The sequence below is a fragment of the Coregonus lavaretus genome, assembly GCF_964263955.1.
Source record: "Coregonus lavaretus genome assembly, chromosome: 2".
In the NCBI taxonomy this organism is placed as follows: Eukaryota; Metazoa; Chordata; class Actinopteri; order Salmoniformes; family Salmonidae; genus Coregonus; species Coregonus lavaretus.
In genome coordinates, this window is record NC_139989.1 from 40,410,855 (window position 1) to 40,425,527 (window position 14,673).

The window sequence follows — 14,673 nt, forward strand, 5'->3', positions numbered from 1 at the left end:
CTATGTGGAGTGTAAGGCTTAAAGCTTTGCAGCTCCTTCAGGGTTATCTTTGGTCTCTTTGTTGCCTCTGATTAATGCCCTCCTTGCCTGGTCCGTGAGTTTTGGTGGGCGGCCCTCTCTTGGCAGGTTTGTTGTGGTGCCATATTCTTTCCATTTTTTTATAATGGATTTAATGGTGCTCCGTGGGATGTTCAAAGTTTCAGATATTTTTTTATAACCCAACCCTGATCTGTACTTCTCCACAACTTTGTCCCTGACCTGTTTGGAGAGCTCCTTGGTCTTCATGGTGCCGCTTGCTTGGTGGTGCCCCTTGCTTAGTGGTGTTGCAGACTCTGGGGTCTTTCAGAACAGGTATATATATACTGAGATCATGTGACAGATCATGTGACACGTAGATTGCACACAGGTGGACTTTATTTAACTAATTATGTGACTTCTGAAGGTAATTGGTTGCACCAGATCTTATTTAGGGGCTTGATAGCAAAGGGGATGAATACATATGCACTCACCACTTTTCTGTTATTTATTTTGTAGAATTTTGTGAAACAACTTATTTTTTTTCATTTCACTTAACCAATTTGGACTATTTTGTGCATGTCCATTACATGAAATCCAAATAAAAAGTACAGGTTGTAATGCAACAAAATAGGAAAAACGCCAAGGGGGATGAATACTTTTGCAAGGCACTGTAGGGTGCACTACAACTTGCCATGCTTTTATATGTAACTGTTTGATTAGAGGGCACACCGAGACATGACGATAAAAACTATATTGTGAACTCGGTCATATCTCACAACCATGCCAAAGAAAAGGGCTAAATAGACATTTAAATGCCCAAGTGCTTATGTACTCCGTCTAAAGCTCTGTGCTTGTCTCACTAAAGCATTTAGGCAAACAACATCTCCCAGTCAGTCTGAATGTTGGCCGAGGCCCAGGGTGTAAATTATAATGCTAATGGCACACACTTAAAGCGACAACTCTGTCAGACTTTATTTATTGTTCTACAACACTGGGTATGGGAAAGGACATTGTTGCAATCGAAAGGATTGCGAGAAAATAAACAGAGAACCGCAGTGTGGAACCGCAGTTCTCCATGTGTCACAATCCTAATTCAACTGAAGTTGTGATCAGACGTGACATTTCTGTGTCTGACAGACAGAGCCACTGCTTTTCTTCAAACATTAAAATTCTATGCAAAAGATGAGGGAGGAAATCATTCATCATACAGTGACACAGAGCCTTAAAACATTTAGGCAATGATGAATTGTGGGTAACGCATTGTGTATCCCCTATTGTCCCCCTCTTACTGTAAATAAACAGTAGCCCTGCCTGATCTGAAATATATTCAACCCTATTATCAACAACATCCATCATTCAGTCAATGCAGTCTCACCTATAACATGCAGAAAAACTTCTCAGAAGTTTTCATCCCTCTAGGTTTTGAAATTACTGACCAAAGTCATGTTTGTGTAACTGTGTCAGACCAGACTTTAGAGCCAAAGTTGTAGGAGATCACATTACTCTTCAATTAAGGATTTGTTATTCATATAAAACCTTTGTTTTTCTAAGTGAAAGATCAAACCGCATTCGGTGCCGAAGAAGACATGTTATTATGAGGACACATCCGCGACTTACCACTTAATTGTACAAGAGTTTATATACTTTAGCCATTTTTCTGCAGTTCACATGGGTCCAGTGCCAGTAAAGAACCCCTTCAATCCTCTGGTTTACAGTCTGGATACAGTTTAACCCAACCAATAGCCACTGGTTAAATGGAAAAGGTTACTAGAGTGATGGCTTTAACATGCCCGTGTCATATAATATATTTCACCCTCATTTCAAACCTCCATAAAGATTGGGGGGGCAGTTATAATTTCATGTGTCACTGGAGAGGAGAGAACAGAGAGAGAGAGAGCTTGATGACAGATGTCCGTTTGAAACTGAGCTTCAGACACATTAAGGGCCTGTAACTTTTCCCACTACATCTCACTAAGCCAAGCTATGATTATGGCCTTGTGGTCTGGATGTTTCTCTGGTAATTTGTCTCACATGCTCAGCTTCATTGATGGGTCCTTCATCCCTTGTTTACATGAAATGTTTTCTAAATGGACAAATGACTGTAAATGTAAAGTGGCTGAGTCAAAATATTAAAATGCTTTGAGAGATAGGCTACAGTCCCACTGAATGGAAGTCCTGAGAGCGTGAGACAGACAACCATAGACGTGTATTTACAGACACAACAGCAGGTGACAGATGACAGACATGTAACTGGTGAGATGGTTATCAGAGAGCAACAACAGGATGCTACAGCCCTGTAACCTCATCTCTTCTGGTGACTAGACATAATGTTGAAATAGAACCGGGGATGTTGTTGTGCCTCATCCTGTTATAATAATAATAATAATAATAATAATAATATGCCATTTAGCAGACGCTTTTATCCAAAGCGACTTACAGTCATGCGTGCATAAATGTTTTGTGTATGGGGGATCGAACCCACTACCTTGGCGTTACAAGCGCCGTGCTCTACCAGCTGAGCTACAGAGGACCACAGAGGACCTGTTATCACTGATAAAGATTCTAGGAACCAAACCAGTCCACTATCCAAATTCAGTTTTTAAATGAAGTATTGTCTGCATAGTTGGTGTTGTTTCTCCACACACTGATGCCAGTCGACACTCGATCTCCAGTCTTCCTTGTGTTAGCTTCTCCAGAATCGTGCCAGTCAAACTGTCTGCCCTCACCCTCCCTGTACTTGTGGCTTTAACCCTGGGAGTCAGTCATCATGAATAGCTGTTGTATCTTGTCTGTCTGTCTGCTCTGCCATCCTTTTAATGATAGTCAGTTCTGAGAACTCCCATGTGGCAGTTGACATGAATTCATAAGTACTTTAAACACACATTTACTTAAGGTTTTATATTTGTTTTGACTGGTTCCCCTCCACTTCAGAGGCTGCAGACTGTCTGAGTTCCGCCTTTTCCCAGACGGTCCATTTAATGGGTGCTTCCTGTCTAAAAAAGCTCACAACCTACTTGAGAATGTGTAGGCTAATAATAGAGCGAGTAGGATTCCAAACATTACAACTATAACTATATTTAAATCATGAAATCATGTTCTGCAATGTAAAGGACAGTACAACTGGTGCCTTGATAATGAAAAGGGAAAGCAAAGGTAGTTGCATTGTGACTCACTGACTCATTTGGTGAACACATTCAACAGTTAACCCAACTATAATTTTATCTAAAGAGAAGGAAGTGTCAGAGCTGACTATAGATGGTGATGACCTGGAACTGTCTGTATCCTGCTAAAACAAACAAACACTTCAACACCTTGGAGAATCTCTAGCCTTATAGGTGTTACTTCTAGCACCTCCCTGCTCGCTGTTGGTTCAAATGTGTCAAACTACACACAAAAAGTATGTTTTAGTAGGGAGGTCTGCCTTTTTTCATTCATACCCGCTGTTTCCACATAATTTCAATGAAATTACGTTGAACCAACGTGGAATAGACGTAGAATTGACGTCTGTACCCAGTGGGTATTATTTCCATTTATGTGTCAATTAATAAATGACTGTCTGACAATGGAATGGCCTTTGGCAGTGATGGTGTGGATTAGGAAACTCCTGCAGTGATAGTCATGGTGAATCCTGGCACAAGGCTAAAATCTGGCGAGGTATGGAAGGCGTCCAACGTTGGAACAACTGCCAGGAGACCAACTTTCTACAGCGCGCCGGGGATTATGGAGACACTGGTGACTCGCACGCTGTCACTGTGGCTTTCCCCTGAAGATCAATTAACAGCCCACGGTGTCTGTATGATTAGAATGGGCTGGAGTGGCGGGATGGTTCTGCATTGCCCCACTGGGAGGGAGCACTCACAGCAACTGGCTGAGGGCTTCATCCGCTTCCTCAACATGTACTCAAAGGCTGGGAAGGCTGTCTTTACCATAATCCAGGTATCACATATCTCTAGAAGTGAGGGCTCGCTTGAACTTCAGTGGCCATTATTTGTGAAGACATTGTCCTTGAACAGACTATAGTGAAGATCCAGCCTTAGAGAAGTGCTGTAGGCTCCTCCCAGACCAGTTCATCCATATACCGTAGCCTCTTGAAAGGTCCATTGGGTAAGGTAATACATGAGGGACCTTCTACATTGTCCCACAGCAGGTAAAACAGTTCCTGTGTGTTCAGCCAATAGCTTGATCTCACCCATCCATTCCACACTGACTCGGAATGGCTGTGCCTGTATCTCATTATGATTATTGAATTATTTGATCTGTGCTGGGCAATTAATTCCTGTTGACACAAGCTGTAATTGAATTATCCATCAACAGTCTTATAGTGACAATGATAATCTACTTGAACACTTTCCATTACATTGTCTTAATTAAATCATTTTAATTATCTGAAAACACCCACTTATTATTTCATCAAAGACATGAAAGACTGTCAAGATCTTGAAGATCATACATTATGCTCCCACCTATTCCTCACTCATATACCATTGCTGCCCCAGGCGTACTTTTTTACACTTACAGAAACATACACTGAGTATACAAAACCTTCTCTTTCCATTACATAGACTGACCAGGTGAATCCAGGTGAAAGCTATGATCCCTTATCAATGTCACTTGTTAAATCCACTTCAATCAGTGTAGATGAAGGGGAGGAGACAGGTTAAAGAATGATTTTTAAGCCTTGAGACATGGATTGTGAATGTGCACCATTCAGAGGGTGAATGGGCAAGACAAAATATTTAAGTGCTTTAGAACAGAGTATGGTAGTAGGTGCCAGGAGCACTGGATTGTGTCAAGAACTGCAACGCTGCTGGGTTTTTCCACGCTCAACAGTTTCCTGTGTGTATCAAGAATGGTCCACCACCCAAAGGACATCCAGCCAACTTGACACAACTGTGGGAAGCATTGGAGCCAACATGGGCCAGCATTCCTGTGGAATGGTTTCGACACATTGTATAGTTCATTCGCCGACGAATTGAGGCTGTTCTGACGGCAAAGGGGGGAGGGGTGTAACTCAATATTAGGAAGGTGTTCCTAATGTTTGATATACTCAGTGTATAAGGGAGCTACATTGTGAGGGAGGAAAGCTAACTCCATTATACTTGGGGAACAAGGATTAGATTGTGAAGTCAATACTGTACGCCCTGAGGTTTAATACTTTTCCCACTCCAGTGTTCTACAGTGATAACATTGGCACCTGCAGGGCTGTTGAGTGACGCTTGGGCCCACACCCTTTGCATTAACATCATAACGGTAACAGCAGAGGAGATCAGTATTTAAATCTTGATGCTGCTATCAGATATGCAAATATCACCGTCAGCGAGTTCTGTTGGGGAGATGAAGACTGACCATCTTTACCAGTTGAACACTAGGTAAAGTCGTTTGACCTCCATTACAACACATTCGTAAATGTACACATGGAAGGAGGCCTATTCTTATAACACCAAATATATATTTTGCAGAGATATGCAAGAAAGGTTGATTTGATTGTGGATGCAACACAATATAACACTTATTTTACACATTTAGGGAAATAGTCCTAACTTAGGGACTCAAGCACATATTGAACTGAATAAATCTATTTTCTTGTGTAAGTGTCCTGGGGTGTGCGAGACACGAGCTTTTGCATGGAATGCAAATTCATTTTCCAGACAGACAGCTCCTTCTCCAGACCTCTGCCCCAGACACTCAGAGAGATATGACTCCACCCTACGAGCGTTGACTGAAGCTTGATTACTGGCATGTGTGCCTCATAGCCACCTGTCTGGAGATTTTCAGTTAAATACAGTATAGTACAGCTATTGCATAACATTGTTTATTCATAATAACCTATACCAAATCCAAATAATTCATCTGTAATCCAGGATTACTGTTATAGGTGTGCCACACTTCAAATGGGGCTCAATTCAATCATTCCATTGCAGTATTTATGTATTAGGCCTAAGAACCAACCAGCAAAAAAATTAAAGTAATAAAAGAGCCAACCAGCAACCGACCAGCAACAAGACAATCGCCACCACAGAGGAAGACCAGTTCTTTGTAACACAATAGCTCTTTCTGTAAATGACATTTCCAGCCATTGTTGCTTTTACAGGAGGAATGTGGCAACATTCACGGCAAGTGTGGCAAACTAATGTGAAAATGTACCTTGTTAAACCTGTTACCTCAGAGGTGGTGTAAAAACATTGGTTCAAGACATTCGTTTTGCAGAGGAGGCAAGACGCCCCCCAAAGCCTAGGAATGAAAAGGGATACGGTTTAGATTACTGTCAAAAGTGGGACACAGTGAGAGGGAGGAGGGGATTTGTTCGAGAAGTTAACTACCCTGCACCAATACCAATGCTTGCTTCTGAAAATGACTGGTTTTCCACACAGCCATGGGATAAAAGGTTAAGGAGGGGGCAACAGGGTAGCTCCAGCAATCCCTCATTCTCCCTCCTGGTGTGTGTGGGATGTGTTTAAAAGAGCTGCTGGGGTGTGAGTAACACAGACACACCCCCCACAGGATACAGCTGCCTCTCTCTTTTGAGTCCAGCCACAAAGGAGAGACAAGCAACACACCCTGTCTCCTTGACTCCCAGGCACCCCCCCCATTACTGTAACTACAATGTGCCTGGTAAGATGTCCCTCCAGTCAAAGATGTCCAGAGACCTGCATTCACTGCTCTTTGCCTGGGTCAGTCCCACAGGACACTACTGTACATTATGTTAAAAAAGGGTGAATCAGAATACACTGAGAAATCCTCTAGAATTAGACTTTTCTTTACAGAAGTTAAAATGGATGACAACTTAGAGAGGCATCTACACTAATAGGTTTCTTCCGTCTGGTCTGTCATGCAGCTGCTTTGAGTCCTGGAGAGATAGCTAGGGTTAGAATCCTGCAGAGGAGAGAGAGCTGTGCTAGTGTAGGAGCACCTGGCAGCTCGCCCAGGCCCGACTCAGGAAGTGTCTGCTGGGGGTCAGAGGGCTCTGGCACCATCTCGCCCCGCTCCGCTATTCAGCCCTCCACCTCAATGCATTAGCAATGCATTCCTCCAATCCAACAATGGGGAGTAATTCAATTTCCTCAGGAGTAAGACTGTGTGAAATTTCATTAGTGCGCTCCTTCTCGCTGAATACATTTCCGGTGCATTTGTGAAAAACCAGGCTACATTTTCAGGAGAAACAAGACTATTTAAACACCGTTCTGCTTTGTTTCTTTACTTCTCAGTCAAACTGAAACTTTGAGAAGCAGGGAAGGAAGGGGGTAGACGTGCTTGCTATATTCATTTGTTTTAAGACAAGAATATTGAATTAGAAAAAGTTTCATTTGTTTCAATTTTTTTTCCATTGAATATCGTAAGCATCATTAACCATTTATATGTAATACCAAAATAATAGATTCTGATAGGCACGGTTGTCTCCATGCCGACTTAAAGTATATCATAAAGGGCAGTGGTGTAAAGTACTTAAGTAGTACTTTCAAGTATTTTTACTTAAGTCGTTTTTTTGGGTATCTGTACTTAAGTATTTATATTTTTGTCAACTTTTACTTTACTACATTCCTAAAGAAAATGATGTACTTTTTACTCCATACATTTTCACTGACACCCAAAAGTACTCGTTACATTTTGAATGCATAGCAGGACAGAATATTGTCCAATTCGCACACTTATCAAGAGAGCATCCCTGGTCATCCCTACTGCCTCTGATCTGGCAGACTCACTAAACACAAATGCTTTGTTTTTAAATGATGTCCGAGTGTTGGAGTGTGCCCCTGGCTATCCGTAAATAAAATAAAAAAGAGACAATTGTGCCGTCTGGTTTGCTTAATATCATTTAAAATTATTAGTACTTTTACTTTTGATACTTAAGTATATTTTAGCAACTACATTTACTTTTGATACTGAAGTATATTTAAATCCAAATAAAGTAGCTTGTGAAAGTATTCACCTCCCTTGGCATTTTTCCTATTTTGTTGCCTTACAACCTGGAATTAAAATTGATTTTTTGGGGGTTTGTATCATTGATTGACACAACATGCCTACCACTTTGAAGATGCAAAATATTTTTTCTTGCGAAACAAATAAGACAAAAAAACTGAAAACTTGAGCATGCATAACTACTCACCCCCCCAAAGTCAATACTTTGTAGAGCCACCTTTTGCAGATATTACAGCTGCAAGTCTCTTGGGGTATGTCTCTATAAGCTTGGCACATCTAGCCACTGGGATTTTTGCCCAATCTTCAAGGCAAAACTGCTCCAGCTCCTTCAAGTTGGATGGATTCCGCTGGTGTACAGCAATCTTTAAGTCATACCACAGATTCTCAATTGGATTGAGGTCTGGGCTTTGACTAGGCCATTCCAAGACATTTAAATGTTTCCCCTTAAACCACTCGAGTGTTGCTTTAGCAGTATGCTTAGGGTCATTGTTCTGCTGGAAGGTGAACCTCTGTCCAAGTCTCAAATCTCTGGAAGACTGAAACAGGTTTCCCTCAAGAATTTCCCTGTATTTAGCAGCATCCATCATTCCATTCTGACCAGTTTCCCAGTCCCTGCCGATGAAAAACATCCCCACAGCATGATGCTGCCACCACCATGCTTCACTGTGAGGATGGTGTTCTCGGGGTGATGAGAGGTGTTGGGTTTGCGCCAGACATAGCGTTTTCCTTGATGGCCAAAAATCTAAATTCTAGTTTCATCTGACCAGAGTACCTTCTTCCATATGTTTGGGGAGTCTCCCACATGGCTTTTGGCGAACACCAAACGTGTTTGCTTATTTTTTTCTTTAAGCAATGGCTTTTTTCTGGCCACTCTTCCATAAAGCCCAGCTCTGTGGAGTGTATGGCTTAAAGTGGTCCTATGGACAGATACTCAAATCTCTGCTGTGGAGCTTTGCAGCTCCTTCAGGGTTATCTTTGGTCTCTTTGTTGTCTCTCTGATTAATGCCCTCCTTGCCTGGTCTGTGAGTTTTGGTGGGCAGCCCTCTCTTGGCAGGTTTGTTGTGGTGCCATATTCTTTCAGTTTTTTAATGGATTTAATGGTGCTCCGTGGGATGTTTAAAGTTTCTGATATTTTTTTATAACCCAACCCTGATCTGTACTTCTCCACAACTTTGTCCCTGACCTGTTAGGTGAGCTCCTTGGTCTTCATGGTGCCCCTTGCTTAGTGGTGTTGCAGACTCTGGGGCCTTTCAGAACAGGTGTATATCAAATCAAATCAAATTTAATTTGCCACCTGCGCCGAATACAACAGGTGTAGACATTACCGTGAAATGCTTACTTACAGCCCTTAACCAACAATGCATTACATTTCTTAATAAAAAAGTAAAATAAAACAACAACAACAAAAAAGTGTTGAGAAAAAAAGAGCAGAAGTAAAATAAAATAACAGTAGGGAAGCTATATACAGGGGGGTACCGGTGCAGAGTCAATGTGTGGGGGCACCGGCTAGTTGAGGTAGTTGAGGTAATATGTACATGGGTAGAGTTAAAGTGACTATGCATAAATAATTAACAGAGTAGCAGCAGCGTAAAAATATGGGGTGGGGGGGGGGGGGGGGGGGGGGGGGGCAGTGCAAATAGTCAGGGTAGCCATGATTAGCTGTTCAGCAGTCTTATGGCTTGGGGGTAGAAGCTGTTGAGAAGCCTTTTGGACCTAGACTTGGCGCTCCGGTACCGCTTGCCGTGCGGTAGCAGAGAGAACAGTCTATGACTAGGGTGGCTGGAGTCTTTGACAATTTTGAGGGCCTTCCTCTGACACCGCCTGGTATAGAGGTCCTGGATGGCAGGAAGCTTGGCCCCAGTGATGTACTGGGCCGTACGCACTACCCTCTGTAGTGCCTTGCGGTCGGAGGCAGAGCAGTTGCCATACCAGGCAGTGATGCAACCAGTCAGGATGCTCTCGATGGTGCAGCTGTAGAACCTTTTGAGGATCTGAGGACCCATGCCAAATCTTTTCAGTCTCCTGATGGGGAATAGGCTTTGTCGTTCCCTCTTCACGACTGTCTTGGTGTGTTTGGACCATGATAGTTTGTTGGTGATGTGGACACCAAGGAACTTGAAGCTCTCAACCTGTTCCACTACAGCCCCGTCGATGAGAATGGGGGCGTGCTCAGTCCTTTTTTTTCCTGTAGTCCACAATCATCTCCTTTGTCTTGGTCACGTTGAGGGAGAGGTTGTTATCCTGGCACCACACGGCCAGGTCTCTGACCTCCTCCCTATAGGCTGTCTCATCATTGTCGGTGATCAGGCCTACCACTGTTGTGTCGTCAGCAAACTTAATGATGGTGTTGGAGTCGTGCCTGGCCATGCAGTCATGGGTGAACAGGCAGTACAGGAGGGGACTGAGCACGCACCCCTGAGGGGCCCCCGTGTTGAGGATCAGCGTGGCAGATGTGTTGTTACCTACCCTTACCACCTGGGGGTGGCCCGTCAGGAAGTCCAGGATCCAGTTGCAGAGGGAGGTGTTTAGTCCCAGGATCAGCTTAGTGATGAGCTTTGAGGGCACTATGGCGTTGAACGCTGAGCTGTAGTCAATTAATAGCATTCTCACGTAGGTGTTCCTCTTATCCAGGTGGGAAAGGGCAGTGTGGAGTGCAATAGAGATTGCATCATCTGTGGATCTGTTGCAAATTGGAGTGGTCTACGGTTTCTGGGATAATGGTGTTGATGTGAGCCATGACCAGCCTTTCAAAGTACTTCATGGCTACAGACGTCAGTGCTACGGGTCGGTAGTCATTTAGGCAGGTTATCTTAGTGTCCTTGGGCACGGGGACTATGGTGGTCTGCTTGAAACATGTTGGTATTACAGACTCAGTCAGGGACATGTTGAAAATGTCGGTGAAGACACTTGCCAGTTGGTCAGCAAATGATCGGAGTACACGTCCTGGTAATCCGTCTGGCCCTGTGACCGGGTGAATGTTGACCTGCTTAAAAGTCTTACTCACATAGGCTACGGAGAGCGTGATCACATAGTCATCCGGAACAGCTGGTGCTCTCATGCATGCTTCAGTGTTGCTTGCATAGAAGTGGTTTAGCTCGTCTGGTTGGCTTGTGTCACTGGGAAGCTCACGGCTGTGCTTCCCTTTGTAGTCTGTAATAGGTTTCAAGCCCTGCCACATCCGACGAGCTTCAGAGCCGGTGTAGTACGATTCAATCTTAGTCCTGTATTGACTCTTTGCCTGTTTGATGGTTCGTCGGAGGGCATAGTGGGATTTCTTATAAGCGTCCGGGTTAGAGTCCCGCTCCTTGAAAGCGGCATCTCTACCCTTTAGCTCAGTGCGGATGTTGCCTGTAATCCATGGTTTCTGGTTGGGGTATGTACGTACGGTCACTGTGAGGACGACATCATCGATGCACTTATTGATGAAGCCAGTGACTGATGTGGTGTACTCCTCAATGCTATCTAGAATCCAGGAGCATGTTCCAGTCTGTGCTAGCAAAACAGTCCTATAGCTTAGCATCTGCGTCATCTGACCACTTTTTTATTAACCAAGTCACTGGTGCTTCCTGCTTTAGTTTTTGCTTATAAGCAAGAATCAAGAGGATAGAGTTATGGTCAGATTTGCCAAATGGAGGGCGAGGGAGAGCTTTGTATGCGTCTCTGTGTGTGGAGTAAAGGACTAGAGCTTTTTTTTCCCTCTGGTTGCACATTTAACATGCTGGTAGAAATTAGGTAGAACGGATTTAAGATTCCCTGCATTAAAGTCCCCGGCCACTAGGAGCGCTGCCTCTGGATGAGCGTTTTCCTGTTTAGTTATGGCCTTATACAGCTCATTGAGTGCAATCTTAATGCCAGCATTGGTTTGTGGTGGTAAATAGACAGCTATGAAAAATATAGATGAAAACTCTCTTGGTAAATAGTTTGGTCTACAGCTTATCATAAGATACTCTACCTCAGGCGAGCAAAACCTTGAGACTTCCTTAGTATTTGATTTTGTGCACCAGCTGTTGTTTACAAATATACACAGACCGCCACCCCTTGTCTTACCGGAGTCAGCCGTTCTATCCTGCCGATGTAGCGTATAGCCCGCTAGCTGTATGTTGTCCATGTCGTCGTTCAGCCACGACTCTGTGAAACATAAGATATTACCGTTTGTAATGTCCCGTTGGTAGGATAAGCGTAATCTTAGGTCATCTAATTTATTTTCCAATGATTGAAGATTGGCTAATAGGATTGATGGAAGAGGCAGTTTACTCGCTCGCCGTCGGATCCTTATGAGGCAACCCGACCTACGTACACGATATCTCTGTCTCTATCTCCTGCGAATGACGGGGATTTGGGTGTCTGTAGGATATCCTTCGCATTCCGACTCGTTGAAGAAAAAAATCTTTATCCAATACGAGGTGAGTAATCGCTGTCCTGATATCCAGAAGCTCTTTTTGGTTATAAGAGACGATGGCAGAAACATTATGTACAGAATAAATTACAAATAACGAGAAAAAACACACAATAGTACAATTGGTTAGAGGGCTGTAAAACGGCAGCCATCTTCTCCGGCGCCATCTGAGATCATGTGACAGATCATGTGACACTTAGATTGCACACAGGTGGACTTTATTTAACTAATTATGTGACTTCTGAAGGTAATTGGTTGCACCAGATATTATTTAGGGGCTTCATAGCAAAGGGTGTGAATACATATGCACGCACCACTTTTCCGTTATTTATTTATTAGAATTTTTTTAACCAAGTCTTTTATTTATTTGTTTTACTTCACCAATTTGGACTATTTTGTGTATGTCCATTACATGAAATCTAAATAAAAATCTATTTAAATTACAGGTTGTAATGCAACAAAATAGGAAAAACGCCAAGGGGGATGAATACTTTTGCAAGGCACTGTACTTTTACTCAAGTAACGTTAGTATTTTCCTGGGTGACTTACACTTTTACTTGAGTCATTTTTCCATTAAGTTATCTTTACTTTCACTCAAGTATGACAATTGAGTACTTTTTCCACCACTGATAAAGGGTTACCAAGAAGTTCACGTCTGGTGTGAGATACTAACGGGACCATCCAGACTGATGACAGTGCAGTGAATACAATACAATACAATACAATACAATACAGAAGGAATACACAGCTGCTGAGTGTGTATCTACTTATCCAGCTGTTCACTTATCATCATCCTACTATCCAGGAAGAAATGTTGACCAGTTTTCTTTGTTCATACTACAGTCGTGGTCAAAAGTTTTGAGAATGACACAAATACTTATACTAATTTTCACAAAGTCTGCTGCCTCAGTTTTGATGATGGCAATTTGCATATACTCCAGAATGTCATGAAGAGTGATCAGATGAATTGCAATTAATTGCAAAGTCCCTCTTTGCCATGAAAATGAACTTAATCCCAAAAAACTTTTCCACTGCATTTCAGCCCTGCCACAAAAGGACCAGCTGCCATCATGTCAGTGATTCTCTCGTTAACACAGGTGAGAGTGTTGACAAGGACAAGGCTGGAGATCACTCTCATGTTGATTGAGTTAGAATAACAGACTGGAAGCTTTAAAAGGAGGGTGGTGCTTGAAATCATTGTTCTTCCTCTGTTAACCATGGTTACCTGCAAGGAAACACGTGCCGTCATCATTGCAAGCGCCAGGACCGTCTCTTAAAGTTGATTCAGCTGCGGGATCGGGGCACCACCAGTGCAGAGCTTGCTCAGGAATGGCAGCAGGCAGGTGTGAGTGCATCTGCACGCACAGTGAGGCGAAGACTTTTGGAGGATGGCCTGGTGTCAAGAAGGGCAGCAAAGAAGCCACTTCTCTCCAGGAAAAACATCAGGGACAGACTGATATTCTGCAAAAGGTACAGGGATTGGACTGCTGAGGACTGGGGTAAAGTCATTTTCTCTGATGAATCCCCTTTCCGATTGTTTGGGGCATCCGGAAAAAAGCTTGTCCGGAGAAGACAAGGTGAGCGCTACCATCAGTCCTGTGTCATGCCAACAGTAAAGCATCCTGAGACCATTCATGTGTGGGATTGCTTCTCAGCCAAGGGAGTGGGCTCACTCACAATTTTGCCTAAGAACACAGCCATGAATAAAGAATGGTACCAACACATCCTCCGAGAGCAACTTCTCCCAACCATCCAAGAACAGTTTGGTGACGACCAATGACTTTTCCAGCATGATGGAGCACCTTGCCATAAGGCAAAAGTGATAACTAAGTGGCTCGGGGAACAAAACATCGAAATTTTGGGTCCATGGCCAGGAAACTCCCCAGACCTTAATCCCATTGAGAACTTGTGGTCGATCCTCAAGAGGCGGGTGAACAAACAAAAACCCACAAATTCTGACAAACTCCAAGCATTGATTATGCAAGAATGGGCTGCCATCAGTCAGGATGTGGCCCAGAAGTTAATTGACAGCATGCCAGGGCGGATTGCAGAGGTCTTGAAAAAGATGGTTAAACACTGCAAATATTGACTCTTTGCATAAATGTAATGTAATTGTCAATAAAAGCCTTCGACACTTATGGAATGCTTGTAATTATACTTCAGTATACCATAGTAACATCTGACAAAAATATCTCATAACACTGAAGCAGCGAACTTTGTGAAGACCAATACTTGTGTCATTCTCAAAACTTTTGACCACGACTATATGTTGGAAGAACACGTCACAACTGATTTGATTTAAAAGGATTTGTTGGACATTTCTGTCATGTTTGTTCAATTAA